Here is a 19,610-nt window from a genome sequence, read left to right as displayed (position 1 = left end):
ATAGTGGCCACAGCCCAGGACATCACAGGCTAACCCTCCCCACTATCGAAACGTTGCTGTTGGAGAGTGGCAGCAAACATCAAAAACCTACACCACCCAGCACATGCTCTGTTCTCACTACTGCCATCAGGAAAGAGGTATAGGTGCAGCAAAACCAGGTTCAGGAACAGCTGCTATCCCTCCACCATAAGACTCCTCAACAACAAATTTTGTCAGGGACTCATTTAAGGACTCTTACTTGGGCACTTGATTGATATTCTTTTTGTTAGTCTGTTTGTTTATATTCATTATCTGTTTACATTTCTTTATTTGTTTACCTGTATGTGTTGTGTACAGTTTTTTGTACTACCAATACGTGATAATTCTGCCTTGCCCATAGAGAAAAGAATCTTAGGGTGGTATGTGATGTCATGTATGAACTCTGGCAATAAATCTCAAATCTGGTTCCCATGACCCAGTCTCCAGCAGCCTGTGTGGGACCTTCGACTGCAGGTTGCCAACATCCTGCAGCCTATGTGGGTCCTTCAGCCACTGAGCCCCTCGCAGGTCTGCTGCTGTGGTCACCATCCCATAGGGTCATCTCCTATCCTGCCTCTTCTCAACAGGGGGTGTTCTCCCTGTTTCTTGATCCTTGTGCCTATCTGCTACTTCCCCCGAATCAGCAACCCCTTGAGTCTGCTGCCAGTTCATGCACCACCTTCTTGGTCACAGAAGCTGACATTAAATAAAAATGTTGGCTTCTTTAACAGGCTGTTTAAATCCTCTAGAGCCGTCAGCTTTAGGGACAAGTGGTTGGGCCCTGCTGCATCTCTGCTCCTGCCCTATCTAGGTCTGTACCTGTGGCAGTGCTGCCATCGTAACATTTATCTGCGTATATCTATGAAAGAGAGTGACAATGTTAAATTTTTGCAAAGTAGACATGCCAGCTGACTGTCCAATTTATTTAAGATCCCAGAGAAGATGCAAAGAAAAACCATATGGAAGCTCATGTGTACAAAGTAGCCAAGCATAGTAGGAAATTGAAGGATTGGGAAAATTTTAAAAGGCAACAAAAGACAACTAAAAGAGAAAGGAGGAAGGATTATGAAGGTAAATTCACACAAAATATAAAAACATAGCAAAAATTTTTGTAAATATATTAAATGTTAGAGGGTGGCTAGAGTCAACATATGTCCCTTGGAAGATGAGAAAGGAAAATTGATATTGAATAATGAGGAAATGGCTGAGGCATTGAACATATATTTTGTATCAGACTTCATGGTGGAAGACACGTCCAGCGTGCCAAAGAGTGCTGATAGGGATGCAAATGTAGGTGAAGCCCTCGATAAAATAATTGTTACAAAGGACATGGTGATGAGTAAACTAATGGGACTGAAAGTGGACAAATCCCCTGGTCCTGATGGAATGCATCCCAGGATACTGGAAGAAATGGTGGGAGTTATTGTCGATGTGATGGTAGTGATTTACCAAAATTCTCTGGATTCTGGGCAGGTCCCAGCAGATTGGAAGATAACAAATATCACATCACTTTTTAAAAAGGGATGTAGGCAGAAGATGGGTAACTATCGGCCAGTTAGCTTAACGTCTGTAGTAGGGAAAATGCTTGAAGCTGTCATTAAGGATGAAATAGCGAGACATTTAGAATGAAGGGGTTCCATCAGGCAGATGGAGCATAGATTCAGAAAGGACAGGTCTTGTTTAACAAACTTGCTGGAGTTCTTTGAGGATATAATGGGTGTGGTAGATAGAGGGGAACAGGTTGATGTTGTATATTTGGATTTCCAGAAGGTGTTTGATAAGGTGCCTCACAAGAGGCTTATCAGTAAGATGCAGACGAATAGAATCAGGGGAAGTATTTTAGCATGGACTAAGGATTGGTTAACTGACAGAAGGCAAAAAAGTTGGGATAAATGAGTATGTGGGTGCCGCAAGGGTCTGTGCTGGGACCACAACTGTTCACCATTTACACTGATGATCTGGAAAAGGGGACAGAGTATAGTGTAGCCAAGTTTGCGGATGATAATAAATTGGGTAAAAAAGTAAATTGTACAGAGGATGTGGAGAGGCTGCAGAAGGATATAGTTAGGTGAGTGGACAAAGTTCTGGCAGATGGAGTACAGTGTTAGTAAATGCGAGGTCATCCACTTTGGTAGGAAAAATAGAAGAGCAGATTATTATTTAAATGGTGAAAAACTGAAACATGCTGTAGTGCAGAAGGACTTGGGAGGGCTTGTGCACGAATCACAAAAAGTTGGGTTTCAGGTACAACAGGTTATTGAGAAGGCAAATGGAATGTTGGCCTTCATCGCTAGAGGAATTGAATTCAAGAGCAGGGAGGTCATGCTGCAACTGTACAAGGTACTGGTGAAACCACACCTAGAGTACTGTGTGCACTTCTGGTCTCCCTCCATACTTGAGGAAGGATATACTGGCCTTGTAGGAAGTCCGGGAAGGTTCACCAGGTTGATCCAAGAGATGAGGGGGTTGACCTATGAGGAGAGACTAAATCACCTGGAATTATACTCACTCGAATTCAGAAGAATGAAAGGAGATCTTATAAATACATATAAAATTATGAAAGGGATTGATAAGATAGAGGCAGGAAAATTGTTTCACTCGTAGTAGAGACCAGAACTAGGGGACACAGCCTAAAGATTCAGGGGAGTTGATTTAAGCTGGAGATGAGGCAAAACTTTTTTCCAGAGAATAGTGAATCTGTGGAATTCTCTGCCCAGGGAAGCAGTTGAGGCTGCTTTATTAAGCATATTTAAGATTCAGTTAGATAGAGTTTTACATAAAAAAGGAATTAAGGGATATGGGGAAAAGGCAGGTGGGTGGAGTTGAGTCAATGATAAGACCAGCCATGATCTTATTGAATGGTGGAGCAGGCTTGATGGGCCAATGGCCAACTTCTGCTCATAGTTCCTATTTCTAAGATTTAAAATGTGAATCTTAACAGGCTAAAGAACAGCTCATTGGATGACATCCCCCAATGAACTGTGCTCCAAGTTCCACGAAGTTCAGTACCAGTGTTTCTTCATTTTCTAGCACTGAAATGACAAGAAAGCTAACATCAAGAGACCATGTTTACACAAAAATACTAGAGAAATTCAGTAAGTCACACAGTGTTCTTTATGTACCAGAGATAAAGGTATGTAACTAACATTTCAGGCCTGAACCCTTCATCAAGGTATGGGAAAAATGCAGGCATGCACTTAAATAAAATGGTGAAGGGATGAGCACAGGCCCACAGGCAAGAGCTCATTTGTCAGTAAGGGTGGGATGGCACAAGAGGAAAAAACTGAGAAGTGATAGGGGAGGGAATAGATATCTGAATGGAGAGAGAAGGGGGTGGAGAGATCGAGGGAAGGAAATGGAGAGATGAGGAAGAAAGGGAGACAGGGGAGTGGCCTAATGGAAACCAGAAAAGTCAATTTTAATGCCATCTGGTTGGAGAGTGCCAGATAGAATATTGGGTGTTACTCCTCCATTTAAAGGTGGCCTTGGCTTGGCATCTTATGAGCCCATGGACAGACATTCAGCATAGGAGTAGGGTGCAGAATTTAAATGATTGGCCACTGGGTGATCACCACCATTACTGTGAACAGAGAAAGCAAAAATGAACAAGGAAACTATCTCCCAGTCAGTGTCCAGTCTCTCCAATGTACAGAAGGCCACTACAGGAGCACTGATGCAGTAAATGAAATGATCTGGATTGAAAGTTTTGGATCTGAAGCTCAGGTTAAATATTTAAAATCAAATTTAGACATCTTCTTTGGCTTGGCTTCGCGGACGAAGATTTATGGAGGGGTAATGTCCATGTCAGCTGCAGGCTCGTTTGTGCCTGACAAGTCCGATGCGGGACAGGCAGACATGGTTGCAGTGGCTGCAGGGGAAAATTGGTTGGTTGGGGTTGGGTGTTGGGTTTTTCTCCTTTGTCTTTTGTCAGTGAAGTGGGCTCTGCAGTCTTCTTCAAAGGAGGTTGCTGCCCGCCGAACTGTGAGGCGCCAAGATGCACGGTTTGAGGCGGTATCAACCCACTGGCGGTGGTCAATGTGACAGGCACCAAGAGATTTCTTTAAGCAGTCCTTGTACCTCTTCTTTCGTGCACCTCTGTCTCGGTGGCCAGTGGAGAGCTTGCCATAGAACACGATCTTGGGAAGGCAATGGTCCTCCATTCTGGAGACGTGACCTACCCAGCGCAGTTGGATCTTCAGCAGCATGAATTCAATACTGTCGGCCTCTGCCATCTCGAGTACTTCGATGTTAGGGATGAAGTCGCTCCAATGAATGTTGAGGATGGAGCGGAGACAACGCTGGTGGAAATGTTCTAGGAGCCGTAGGTGATGCCGGTAGAGGACCCATGATTCGGAGCCGAACAGGAGTGTGGGTATGACAACGGCTCTGTATACGCTAATCTTTGTGAGGTTTTTCATTTGGTTGTTTTTCCAGACTCTTTTGTGTAGACTTCCAAAGACGCTATTTGCCTTGGTGAGTCTGTTGTCTATCTCGTTGTCGATCCTTGCATCCGATGAAATGGTGCAGCCGAGATAGGTAAACTGGTTGACCGTTTTGAGTTTTGTGTGCCTGATGGAGATGTGGGGGGGCTGGTAGTCATGGTGGGGAGCTGGCTGATGGAGGACCTCAGTTTTCTTCAGGCTGACTTCCAGGCCAAACATTTTGGCAGTTTCTGCAAAACAGGACGTCAAGCGCTGAAGAGCTGGCTCTAAAGCGGCATTGTCTGCAACGAGTAGTTCACGGACAAGTTGCACTTGTGTCTTGGTGTGAGCTTGCAGGCGCCTCAGATTGAAGAGACTGCCATCCGTGCGGTACCGGATGTAAACAGCGTCTTCATTGTTGAGGTCTTTCATGGCTTGTTTCAGCATCATGCTGAAGAAGATTGAAAAGAGGGTTGGTGCGAGAACGCAGCCTTGCTTCACGCCATTGTTAATGGAGAAGGGTTCAGAGAGCTCATTGCTGTATCTGACCCGACCTTGTTGGTTTTCGTGCAGTTGGATAACCATGTTGAGGAACTTTGGGGGGCATCAGAGGCGCTCTAGTATTTGCCAAAGCCCTTTCCTGCTCACGGTGTCGAAGGCTTTGGTGAGGTCAACAAAGGTGATGTAGAGTCCTTTGTTTTGTTCTCTGCACTTTTCTTGGAGCTGTCTGAGGGCAAAGACCATGTCAGTAGTTCCTCTATATGCGCGAAAGCCGCACTGTGATTTTGGGAGAACATTCTCGGCGACACTAGGTTTTATTCTATTTAGGAGAATCCTAGCGAAGATTTTGCCTGCAATGGAGAGCAGTGTGATTCCCCTGTAGTTTGAGCAGTCGGATTTCTCGCCTTTGTTTTTGTACAGGGTGATGATGATGGCATCACGAAGATCCTGAGGCAGCTTTCCTTGGTCCCAGCAGAGCTTGAAAAACTCATGCAGTTTGGCATGCAGAGTTTTGCCGCCAGTCTTCCTGACCTCTGGGGGGGATTTCCATCCATACCTGCTGCTTTGCCACTTTTCAGTTGTTCAATTGCCTTATATTTCTCTTCCCGGGTGAGGACCTCATTCAGCTCTAGCCTTAGGGGCTGTTGAGGGAGCTGGAGCAGGGCGGATTCTTGGACTGAGTGGTTGGCACTGAAAAGAGATTGGAAGTGTTCTGACCATCGGTTGAGGATGGAGATCTTGTCGTTGAGGAGGACTTTGCCGTCCGAGCTGCGCAGCGGGCTTTGGACTTGGGGTGAGGGGCCGTACACAGCCTTTAGAGCCTCGTAAAAACCCCTGAAGTTGCCAATGTCCGCGCTGAGCTGGGTTCGTTTGGCGAGGCTAGTCCACCACTCCTTTTGGATTTCCCGAAGTTTGCGCTGAAGATGGCTGCATGCACGACGGAAGGCTTGTTTCTTCTCTGGCCAGGACGGCTTTGCAAGGTGAGCCTGGTGGGCAGCTCGCCTCTTTGCCAGCAGCTCCTGGATTTCCTGGTTGTTTTCGTCGAACCAGTCCTTGTTTTTCCTGGAGGAGAATCCCAGTACCTCTTCAGTGGATTGCAGTATGGTAGTCTTCAGCTGATCCCAGAGGGTTTCAGGGGATGAGTCCGTGAGGCGGATTGCATCCTCGAGCTTTGCTTAGACATATAGCATAGTAATAGGCCCTTTTGGCCTTCCAGCCCGTGCAGCCCAAATAACCTACAACACCCGGTATATTTTGAATGGTGGGAGGAAACCTGAGGCCCAAAGGAAACCTACATAGACACGGGAAGAATACACAAATACCTTACATGCAGCACGGGATTTGAACCCTGGTCCAGATCTCTGGCGCTGTAACAGTGTTGCACTAATCACTACTGTGACAGATTATAGATATGTTTTTGGGAGATAAATTGGGGAAGGTTTTTTAATATAGGTCACATACAAACACTTTAAAGCAGATCTCATTTAAAATACTGGAGCTCTGCTCACATTAGACAGGCCGGCTCCAAAACACTTTGCAAAAATTTTCGAGAGTGCCCAAGAGACTTCACTAATGGATTGTTGTTTACAAAAAGGCAACAGATGAAAGGACTTATGGGAGCCACAGTCTGTCTGGAGTGGAACTTGCTGTTCTAAGAGGGTCATGTGGTTTTGCAAGCAGAGAGAGAGTAAAATAGGCTTTCTCTGAGAGAGAGGGAGAGGGAGAGAGAGAGATGTGTTTTACAGTGCTACAATCAGCAGCAGCAGCTGGGACTGGAACAGGACAAGCTGGTGAGCTTGTGGAAAAATCCCATTTTGAAGATGGGTTGTGAGTGCTTAGTTCAGCCTGGTCAAAGTCATTGTAGTTCATACAAGAGGAGATGACTGGCTGCCTAATGTTTCACTTGAAATAAGAGAAACAAGAAGGAACTCTATGGTGACCTGAAAGAAAGAGATTATCATCTGGAAAACCCAGATGGGGCAAGTTTCTTCAGCAAGACACTGAAGTGGCTGGTTGCAAGGAATCAGTTGTGGGTGTCCAGTGAACAACAAATCTCTCTCTGAAAACTGACAAGAACTTTCCATTTACATTTCAAGCACCAAAGCATGGTGAACTTCATAAATGTAAAATTCTGTGCACAGTATAGGAAATTCCTGCAATCAATAAACTTGGAAGAATGAGAAGTGAGATTGGTCTGTGAATCAAAGAACTTTTCTAAACTTACACACACATTACATACATGTGCACTTAGAATTAGAAGGGGATTAAGTTAGGTTAGTTAAGTTAAAGTTTAATACTGTTTTCATGTTTAAAGATAATTAAGAGCAACTTTTGTTTAAGTAACCATTTATCTTGGTGAATATCTATTGCTGCTGGGTTTTGGGGTCCTCTGGGCTCGTAACACTACACTACCTGTGCCAATGGTTTAAACACAGAGCATTACAGTACAGTACAGGCCCATCTACCTTCGACATTTGTAGTATTTTTAAAAAAATACATACACTTCCTATTTTTTAACCCTCTATTTTTTATTTCGTCCATGTGCCTGTCTAAGAGTCTCTTAAATGCTTCTATTGTTCCCATCTCCACCACCAGTTCTGGCAAAGCATTCCAGGCATCAACAATTCTCCATGTAATAATACAAAATACCTTGATATCTCCCCTAAACTTTCCTGTCTTCATCAATGTACAGATGTCATCTGGTGTTTGCTATTCCTGCCCTGGGAAAAAGGTGCTCGGTGTCTTCCTTGTCTATTCCTCTTGTAGGCCTCTATTAAGTCTTCTCTCATTCTTTGCTCCAAAGAGAAAGTCCCAGCTCCGTTAACCTTGCCTCATAAAACTTGTTTTCCAATCCAAGCAACATTCTGGTCAATCTCCTCTGCACCCTTTCCATAGCTTGCACATTCTTTCCATAATGAGGTGACCAGAACTGAATACAATACTCTAAGTGTGGTCACACCAGAGATTTGTAGAGTTGCAACATGATCTCTCTACTCTTGAACATAATCCCACAATTAATGAAGCTCAGTATCCCATAGGCCTTCTTAACTATCTTACCAACCTGCGTGGCAACCTTGGGAGATGTATAGATTTGGACCCCAAGGTCTCTCTGTTCATCCACACTGTTAAGGATCCAACTATTAACCCTGTATTAAGCCTAATGGTTTTCCCTTCCAAAATGCATCACATCACACTTATCTGGATTGAACTCCATCTGCCACTTTTCTGTCCAATCCTGCATCCTGTCTATATCCTTTGTAACCTACAACAATCTTTAACACTATCCACAATGTCCCCAACCTTCGTATCATCTGCAAACTTACTTACCCATCCTGCTTTTTCATCTAGAAAATTTCTAAAAGTAACAGAGCAGGGTCCCAGAACAGGTTCCTGTAGAACTCCATTAGTCATTGACCTCCAGGCCATTCACTACAACACATTGTTTTCTACATGCAAGCTGATTTTTAATCCTATACCTCATGACTTTCAGAAAGAATCTCTCATGGGGGACCTTGTCAGATACCTTTCTAAAATCCATATTGACTACATTTACTGCCCTACCCTCATCAATTTATTTTATTACCTCCTCAAAAAAACTCAGTCCTCAAAGGCATGACCTTTCCCTCACAAAGCCATGCTGACTATCCAAGAGTAGACTGTACTTTTCCAAATGCACTTAAATTCTATCCTTAAGAATCCTCTCCAATAGTTTGCACACCACTGACGTAAGACTCACTGGTTTATAATTTTCAGGATTCTCCCTATTAATATTTTTAAACAAAGGGACCACATTTTTCCATTCTCCAATCCTCTGGCACCTCCCCTGTGGATAAGGAGGAATCAAAGATCATAGCTAATGCCCCAGGTATCTTTTCCCTACTTTCCCACAATAACCTGAGGTATATCGTGTCTGGCAATATTTTTACGAAAATCCAACACTTTCTCTTCCCTCATCTCAACGTCATCCTGCATACAAGCCTGTTTTATTCTGATTTTATCCTGATCAAGATCCTTTCTCTGGTGAATACTGAAGCAAAGTATTCATTTAGGGCCTCCCCAACATCCTCCACCTCCAGGCATATGTCTCCTTTATCCTTAAGCAGCATCACCTTCATTCTTGTCATCTTCCTGTTGTTCATATATGCAGAGAATGCCTTGGGGTTGCCCATTATTTTTCTTGCCAAGGCCTTCTCTTGGCTTCTTTGAGCTCTCCCATGTCCTTTCTTAAGTTTCTTCCTGGCTATCATATAATTCTCATGAGCTCTTCCTGCTCTTGCTTCCTAAATGTAATGCATGTTTCCACTTTTCCCTTAACGAGCTGCCTCGCCATTTTGTCAAACACGGTTCCCTTTTCCTACCATCTTTTCCCTGTCTCAGTGGGACAATCCTATAGGTGTTGAAAAGACCGGCTGAGTTCCTCCAGCATATGGGTGTGTTTACTACAATTACAGCATCTGCAGCCTATCGTGTTTCACTTAAACCTATCCTGAACCTGGTGAGAGTGATCCCTAAACATCCTCTGCGTTATTTCTGTGCTTTCTCCCATGAACATCTGTTCCCAATTTACTCTCGTTAGTTTCTGCCTCATTGCATTGTAATGAGTTCTTCCCCAATTAAACACTTTCCAATTTTGTCTGCTTTCATCCTTGTTTGTATCTACAGTGCCCTCTATAATGCTTGGGACTAAAAACACTTTTTTCCTTTATTTGCCCCTGTGCTCCACAGTATTAAATTTGGAATCAAACAATTCACATGATTACAATGCACATTCCAGATTTTATTCAAGGTGATTTGTGCACATTTTGGTTTGACCATGTCAAAATTATAGCACTTTTTATACATAGTTCCCCTATTTTGGGGCACTATAATGTTTGGGATATTTGGGTTCATGTGTATGTGATTACTCAAGTATGTTTAATTGCTTCATTGGTGCAGGTATAAGAGAGCTAGGCTTGCTTCTAAGCTTTTGATCACCCTTGGGGTCTGTAGTTGCTACTTTTCAACATGAGAACCAGGTTTATGCCAATGAAAGTTAAAGAAGCCATTAAGAGGCTGAAAAAAATTCAACAGTGAGCAACATTGCCCAAAGCTTAGGATTACCAAATTTGACAGTTTAAAACATCATTAAGAAGAAAGAGAATTCTGGTGAGCTCAATGCTTGTAAAGGAACTGGTTGGCCAAGGAAGACTCCACTACTGATGATGGAAGAAGTGTCATCACAATGAAGAAAAATCCCCAGAAACCTGTCCGGCAGATCAAGAACATTCTTCAGGAGGCAGGTGTGGATGTGTCAATACCTACAGTCTGCAGATGACTATATGAACTAGTTTGCAAGATCCAAACCACCTGTTAGCCACAGAAACAGATGGCCAGATTACAGTTTGGCAAGAAGTTTTGAAAATAACCTACAGATTTCTGGAAAAAAGTCTGTGGACAGATTAGACCAAGATCAACCTATATCAGAGTGACGGCAAGAGCAAAGTGCAGAGGTGTAAAGGAACTGCTCAAGATCCAAAGCATACCACCTCATCTGTGAAACATGGTGGTGGCGGGGGGGTGGAGGGGGGTGGGTTTTATGGTCTGGGCATGTATGGCTGCCACAAATACTGGCACACATCTTTATTGAGATGTAACTGCTGATGGCAGCAGCAAAATAAATTCTGAGATGCATCAAAGCATCTAATCTTTTATATGCGATACTTATACTATGCAGACTTGGACATACCATTTTAATTGTGTTATTTCTGTTCTCCTTATGTTTATATTATGAAATGCTAATAAAAAGATTGAAAAAGAAAGAACTACCTGCTCACCTTTGAGTAAATGCCTCCAAACTCATTGGACAGCACTTCATTCTACAGCAAGACGATTATCCCAAACAAAGCAACCAAGTAGTGCTTCAAAGTTAAAAACTGGGAAATTCTTGAATCGCCAAGTCAGTCACCTGATCTAAATCCTAATGACCACCCCTTTCAAATGCTGAAGAGACAACTTAAGGGGACAAGCCCGTAAAACAAGCTTAATGGGTTTGGAGGGGGGTGGGAAGGGGGGAGGGAAGGTGGGGGGGGGGGGGGAGAAAGGGGAGAAAATGCCACTGTGTATATTAAAGAGGGAATTGTTTGTATGTATTTTGATTGATATGGTTCACAATGTGAAAAATAAAAAAAATTAAGAAAAAAGCCCCTAAATCAAGCAGGAGCGGCAGTAGAGGCCTGGCAGAGCATCACCAGAGAATATATTCAGCACCTGATGATGTTCACAGACTTCAAGCAGTCATTGCAAGGAAGGGGTATGCAACAAAATACTAAACATGACTACTTTAATATACATACCATTGATATGGCCCAAATATTATGGTGCCCTGAAATGTGGAGATTAATTATAAAAAGTGCTGTAATTTCTACATGGTCAAACCAAAATGTACACAAATATGGAATGTGCACTTTAATCACATGTGAATTATTTGATTACAAATTTAGAACTTTGGAGTATGAGCAAGTAAAGAAAAATAAGTGCCTTTGTCCCAAACATTATGGAGGGCACTGTAAGCTAAAGCTTAGGAAGTTGTGCTCACAGTCATCAAAATGCTTCTCCATTGAGAGGTTTGCCGCCTGATCAGGTTCATTACCTTGTATTAAATGCATTATGGCCTCTCCTCTAGTCAGCTGGTCCACATACTGGAGTCCATGAGGCAGAAGAGGCTGAGGGAGTGCTGGAGGTGAATCCATGGATATGTCTTTGAAAGGACATATTTAGACATACAGCACAGCCTTGTGGCAGTCAAAAGTTGAAGTATTATTATGTATATTGCATTGTTCATTGCATTCTTCTATGACAATAAAAGAAACCTTAGAACTTTTGAAAGTTTGTAATGAGTGATGCATTCTAGGCAATGTTGTCGGGACCTTCAATATTTGTCATGTACATATTAATGACTTGGATAAGGATGTTTATGTCTGATAAGTAAGTTTGTTGATGACATGAATAGTGGATTTGTAAATAGCAAGAAGTTTTGCTTCCGAATACAGACAGATCAGTTGGAAAGTTGGGTGGAGCAGTGGCAAACGGAATTTAATTCAGACAGTTGTGAGTACTGCGTTTTGTGTGGCACATATATAGTGATCAACAGGGACCTTAGAAGCATTGATCTAGAGCAGGAGCTTGGAATGCAGTTTATAGTTCCTTGAAAATTATAACATAAGTGGATAGGGTAAGAAAGTAAGGATTTAGCTTGCTTGCCTTCCTAGGCAGGGTATTGAGTACAAGAGATGAGACATCATGTTGCAAATATAGAGACATTGATCAGACCAAATGTGAGATATTAAATTTAGTTCTGGTCATTATTATGGAAAAGAGAGGGTAGCACCATAAAGAGTGAAGAAGAGGTTCTCTGGGTTGTTGCCTGGAATGTAGGGCTTTAGTTATAAGGAGAGAATGAATAGATTAAGTTTATTCCCACTGGCCCATAGGAATGGTGTCATTGGGGTTATGAGGGGTACAAATAGGGTAGATAGTCATCGACTTTTTTCAACATTAGAGGAGACTAAAAGAAGAGTTGAGAGGGAAGTGTTTGAAGGAGATGTGAAGGGCAAGTTTTTCACAGAGACTGGAAGGTATATGGAACAAATTGCCGGTATAATCGCAGCATTGATAAAACATTTCATCAGAAAAGAATAGAGGAATGTGGTACAAATGCAGGAAATTGGGATGAGGAGAAATAGGCATCAAAAAGGCATCATTTTTGGGATTTACGAGACAGGACAAAGGGCCATTTTCCTGTTGTACACCTCTATTATATTCTTTCATGGAAAATGGTAGCCCAGTGGTTAAATTAATAAGCTAATGTGATTGACAACTATATTCTGATCCAAAATGTGGATGTGGGCCCAGGGAGGGATTCAACTAATTAAATATCAGGTCTACAATTATTCTTTAGGGACGGAAGTCTGTTGCCAATATGGCCTAAAAGTGAATCCAGATCCATAGCAATGAGTTGATTCTTAACGCCTTGTGAAAAGCTATTTAGTTCCAATGCTTATGGATGGATATTAAATGGTGGTGAATTGTAAAAAATAATATTGGAATTTTTTAACAGGAGAACCTTCAGTGAAAGTAGTTTTAACTTAACCTTTCAGAACAAGTTTGGATGTTCAATAAATACCAGCATTTTCCATATCTTAAAAACAAATAGATACATTAAAAAGATTTAATTAGTTATTTCATTATTACATTGTGAAATATTATATCAAAATGGCTATTGCAACCAAATTTGCTCTTCAAAATAAAGTGAATTTTTGTGCAGAGGTTTGGAGCATTTCTGTGCCCTGCAGTGTGTTATGTAAATGAAGGTTAATATAACCTTTTCCAACTAACATCAGAATTATCTACTTCTGGTCTTGAATTTGGTTTTGGGTTTGCATTCGCTTGAACAAAATGTTTATTATGACCCATTAAGATTTAAAGCCATTTCTTATGACTATTCATCAGCCTGAAATGTTTGTTCCTTCTCTCCCCATAAATGCTCTGCCCTGCTGCTTTTAGCATTGATATTTCTAATTTTGCGTACATCTTTTTTTTCCATTAACCAGTGCACGTGCTATCACAATGTCGGTAAAGGGCAGACATCATATTCCAGGCAACGCAACTTCTATCCTGTGAAGTGGTACAGTGAGTAAATAGTTATTCTGCTGTGGTCGGGTGTACTGAATTGTCATTTGGCAGTATGGATATGGCCACTTGATGACAAGATGTTACTGAGAGAATATTGAGCCAATCTAATTTTCAGTTATTGTTATGAAGATTACAGTTGGATTCAGAATTGGTTTACCTGCAGAAAGCAAAGGGTGGTAGTAGATGGAATGTTTACTGCCTGGAGTGGTGCTCTGCAGGGATCTGTTCTGGTACCCCTGCTCTTTGTGATACTTATAAATGACTTGAATAAAGAAATGGAGGGATGGATCAGTAAGTTTGCAGATGATATGAAGGTTGGAGGTGATGTTAATAGTGTAGATTACAGGGGTGGCCAACCTTTTAATTTTTAATTTAGATGTACAGCACAGTAGCAGGCCATTTCGGCCCATGAGTACGTACCGGAAGTATAGGTTAATTAGGACATGGGCCAAAATGGTCTGTTAATGTGCTGTATGTCTAAATTACAAATTAAAAGTTTGGCCACCCCCAAAAGTTGTCAGAAGTTACAACTTGGGTGGAAAAGTGGCAGATGAAGGTCAATCTGGATAAGTGTAAAGTGATGCACTTTAGAAGGTTGAAGTTGAAGGCAGAGTGCGTGGTTAATGGTAGGATTCTTAACAGTGTGGAGAAACAGAAAGATTTTGAGGTCCATGTCCAAGGATCCTTCAAGGTTGCTGTGCAAATTGATAGGGTAGTTAAGAAGGCATATGTTGTACTGGTCTTCATTAGGCAGGAGTTAGAGTTAATAGTCAGTACCCTTTCCACAGGGTGACAATAGCAAATCCCTAATGACATCCATTTAAGATGAGTGGAAGAAAATTTACAAGAATCATCATAGGTAATTTGTTTTGCACAGAGAGTGGTAGGTGTCTTGAATGCATTGCTGTGGTGGAGGCTGGTACATTAGAAATGTTAAAAGAAAAATAAAGGGTAGGGAAGGATTAGGTTGTGGTAGAATTGGTTTACGTAGGTTGGCACCACATTGTGGGCCTGTAACTGTGCTGCAATGTTCTCCATCTTATATTCAATAAGAATGAGGCTTCTTCGATCTGCTGTTCATTTTATTCCAAATTGTGGTGCTACAGACAATCCTTCCATATTAAGTCTTTTCCAGTTCTGAGAATCTCAGCCACTCTTTAACTAAATTGCCAAACATGTATCCTTTCCAGATACATTTTGAAATATGGGCTGAGAGGTTTGTGGTCTTTCGCTGATATATTCACAAATACTGTTTAAGAGCAATTGCAATAGAACATTACTTTTCATCTCAAAGATGCCAAATCTCCTCTGATGCATCTATGTAGGTAGTTTTCCTTTGAATCCAAAAAAAAATTAAACCTGTCCCAAAGTGTGGCATGAGATTGCTATTTATGTTAAAGAAAGGAACGATCTGTTTACAAAACATACATGGCTTTAAGGCAGATGATAAATATAAGAGTACATTTCTAAATGCAGGCATACAGCATGGTAACAGGCCCTTCTGGCCTATGAGCCATGCCGCCCAATTAATCAACACCCATGTGCTTTGAAAGGTGGGAGGAAACTGAAGTGTCCAGAGGAAACCCCATGTAGACACACGAGAACATACAGACTTTTTACAGCAGTGGTTCTCAACCTTTTTCTTTCCATTCACATACCATTTTAAGTAATCCCAATGCCGTAGGTTCTCTGTGATTAGGTCACGTACTGTAATAGCATTAATCTAACTGTTCTGTCCTAAATCTATGAACCAAAATCAGTTTGGACTGCCTAAGAAATTACCTTTGCTGAAATAAGTGGACAAACATTATATATTTGTATATATATATATATATATATATATATATGTATGTATATATATATATATATATATATATATGTATGTATATATATATATATCAGCGTTAAAATGGAAGCCAAAGGACTGTAACCATATATATAGGTTACAGTCCTTTGGCTTCCATTTTAATGCTGATGTCATTAATTACATCTGTCTAAGGATATGAGAATATTTTCCAGTCTGGGAAAGTCGTATTGGCCAACTGATTAGTCTGATAGACTGTTGCGGCTCAGGCTGTTTCCAAACATGATATGGTTACCAGAAGAGGATACATCCATTATCCAGCCCTATTGCCTTGTGACCCAAAATTTACCAATTTGGCCCATGGTGGCTCACAGCAGAGCAGTCACTTGAATCTCATTCCCTCTCTTCTTATTTCCCATTTAACCTTGTAACCTATTCTGTCTCTAGAGCACTCAAAGGAGATGTTCAAACATTACCCAAACAGCACTTGAAGTGAGAATTAAACTTGAGTCCCTGGAACTGTAAGGCAGCAGCATAAATTGCTACACCATCATACCACTGAGCAAGACTTGCACCTTCTCATTCAGCCACAGACAAGCTGCGACTTAGCTTCTCACTTAAGCTCAAGTTTCAGTTATAGTGACTTAATCACATAGGAAATCAAACGTTTCTGCCGGGTATGATCAATGTCAAATGTCACTTACAAGAATGGACAGAAAGTTTTATATCTATCCTATTATGTTCTATGACAGTGTAAGTCTTCCATGTTGCTCCTTCCATTAAACACCTGAAACTGGCCACTTGTGATCACAGCAGATGATTGAAATATGTTGGGTTGTTCACTTCTTTTTATCAATTTTTTTTTTCACACAGAACTGCAGTAAATCAGCAAACTGCGCTAAGGCAGTTATCTTCTACTAATGCATTAAGTAGTCTCTGAGGCCAGAAGACTAACTATTACAAGATTCTTCTTGCCCCTTTTTTTATTTCCATGAGTTTTTCAGATAGCATATATTGCTTGTAGTCACTGATTTCACCCTTGTTTCATTGGTCTGGCAATATCTGAGAGAACTCTAGTTTTGTCACAGTTTAAAAATGTTGATTATTGAGTGGCTAAATTGCATATTGAAGCAGCAATGGGTAATTTTCACCTGCACTATTTATGAGGTGTACACATGAGATATACATTTTATTTAGGCCTTTTATTTGATTATGACAAAGCTCCTCCTTCCTCCTCACTCAGTCCACAAAACCATTGAGAAATAACATTTGTGTTCCTAACTTAAACACCCCAGTTTTTTTGGGTATGTCCACACATTGGTTCCATTTTCATCTATTCAACTCTAACCCAAAAATCACAAGCAATACCCACTCTTGCTTCATCCCCTCTGGTGATTTCCAGAATCCATGTTTGGCTCTCTCTCTTGTTTCTCATCCATGTATTTGCTTTGGCAACATCATGGTAAATTGACACTTTAACAACATTCAGTCTAGCACCACTCCCCCCACCCCTTCCCCAATCCATCTTTCACAACATCTTCCCTATCTCTGGATAATTGGTCATTGGACCACAACATGTTGACTGATAATTGAGAGAATGGAGAGGTGTTCCAGCTGGCGTGGCTTGAACATACTGCAGCATGTTCCAGCTGAAAGACCTGTACAAAAGTTTTGATTTTGCTTGGAAAGTTCTTTAAAACTTTAGTTCTCTCCGTGAAATGCAATAAAAATTCGCTTAACTGGTGTTCCATTCTTGTTTTGCTTTGACTGTCTCTCTTGAGGATGGAATACCATCCATCTGGCAGATGTCTCCTGAAAGCCTTACAAGAATATTGACACATGCCTCTGGAAGTGTTTGGAATCAGAAGAGACACCAAATGAAGCCAACTGAAATGGAAAGCTCAGAGAAGGACGATGATAACACTTGTGTGCAGAACAGATTATTTTGACAGAATTTTGATATGCCAAAACCTAAAACCTTTACCTAATGCTGAAAAACATAATTGACGCTTCATTGTGCTGGTTGATTCCACATAAATTCAGACTTGGTCCTCTGGATTTTGGGATATGAATTTCCCTCATAGTTTTTATTTTCGGCTTCTTTCCTCTTATTACCCACTGCATCATAGTCAATCCTTCACTTTCAGCCACACTGAGGGTGCAAATGAAAATATTTTTGCAGTAGATTTATAAAATTCCAGTCTGTCCTAAATGTTTTGATGCATTCAGTATTGGCAGTCTCTTCCATAATGGTTCCTGTGCTTTAACTTCAGCCAAATTCATGTAGCTGATGTTGGCTTTTTCAATCTTCTAAAGTGAAAATATTGATAATTGTGGAAGTGGTCCACCACTGGCACCACTCCCTGGCCAGCAAGAGATTCACGCTCCTCACGGACCCAGCGAGCCGTGGCGTTCATGCTTAACACTATCCACAAGAGCAAGATCAAGAATGACAAGATCCTGCACTGGAGAGTCGAGCTGGCAACCTACAACTACGACATCCAGTACAGCCCCGGGAAGTTTAACGACTCCCCCGATGCCCTCTCTCGCACTTGCGTGTCTATGCATGACGACAGGTTGCAGGCATTGCATGAGTCCCTCTGCCATCCAGGCGTCACCAGGTTGTACTATTTCGTTAAGTCCTGAAATCTGCCACGTCAGGGATATGACTGAGCCCTGTCGGGTCTGTGCGGAGTGTAAACCTCGCTTCTTCTACCCCCCCCCCCAGGTCCATGTTGTAAAAGCTACTCGGCCTTTTGAGTGTCTCAGCATGGACTTCAAAGTGCCCCTGCCTTCCATGAACTGAAACATCTACTTCCCCATGGTAGTGGATGAGTACTCACGCTTCTCTTTCGCCATCCCTTGTCCGGACACCTCCACAGCAACCGCCATCAGGGCCTTGGTGCAGATTTTCACCATGACTACCTCGCCTTCATCCACAGCAACGGGGGGGGGGGGGTCTAGTTTCATGAGCGACGAGCTGCGCCAGTACCTGATGGCGAGGGGCATCATGACCAGTCATATGACAAGCTATAACCCAAGAGGCAACGGGCAAGTGGAACATGAGAATGGGGTGTTCTGGAAGGCAGTCCTCCTGGCTCTCAGGTCAAAAAGGTGGGCCGTTGAGTACTGGCAGGATGGCCTGCCCGAGGCGCTCCATGCCATTTGGTGACTGCTGTGCACGCCTACCAACGAGACCCCTCACGAACGCCTGTTCTCATTCCCCAGGAGGTCAGTGACTGGAATGTCACTCCCAGCATGGCTCACGTCCCCGGGACCGGTGGTTCTGTGTAAGCATGTACGGACACACAAGACCAAAGCCCTGGAGGAGCAGGTTTTCCTCCTTCATGCAAACAGTAACTACGCTTACGTTAGGTTCAGCAGTGGCAGGGAGATCACTGTCTCAACCAAGGACCTGGCACCAGAAGGAGCACCCACCACACCACGCCACCCTCCAACCCAGGACGACGCTGACCGGGCATACATCCCTGTCCCCAGGTAGCTGTGGAGCATGCAGGGCCTCCTTGACCACCAAGGGACCGCTTCAGCCTTAGGAGACGAACCCGCTCCCCAATCCATCCAACACGACCCGCATACGTCGACCCTGGCCCCCCTGGCCACCTCTCCACATGGCACCACACCAACCACACACACCCCTGCCGCCAGCCCCCCCACTTCCCCTCTGACCAGTGTCCAGGAGCCAGTCCTACAACGGTCACAGAAACCGTGGCAGCCGCCGAGTCATCTCAACCTGTAAATATTGTATGTACATATTGGGTGCGATTCTTTGTTACCACCACACACCCCCCCCGCCCCACCACCCGGGGACAATTTTAAAGAAGGGAGTAAATGTGGTGGTACACCACTGGCCTACTGCAGGGGGCAACCTCTGTACCTGCAGGAGTATAAGGGGACAAGACAACACCTGGTCGACTGTCAATCAGTCGGTCTGAATGGATCAAGCCCCACCCGGTCGGGTATCAATCACCCTCTGGGATTTCCGCCTGCGCCGGTCTCCCGAGGCCTCACTCAGTGTTGCTGCAGCCACAGCCAGCCTGGCTCTGTGGAGGTTTCTGTGGATTAAAGCCTGTTGTACAGTCTTTATTTTTGTGTGTGTCTGACTCTGGCTAACAGTGCACCACACAGGCCCGAAATGTCAGCAATATATTTTTGTCAAAAGATCCTATAGATGCTCA

The sequence above is a fragment of the Narcine bancroftii genome, chromosome 2 (assembly GCF_036971445.1).
Source record: "Narcine bancroftii isolate sNarBan1 chromosome 2, sNarBan1.hap1, whole genome shotgun sequence".
Lineage (NCBI taxonomy): Eukaryota > Metazoa > Chordata > Chondrichthyes > Torpediniformes > Narcinidae > Narcine > Narcine bancroftii.
Note: the sequence above shows the minus strand (reverse complement) of the source record.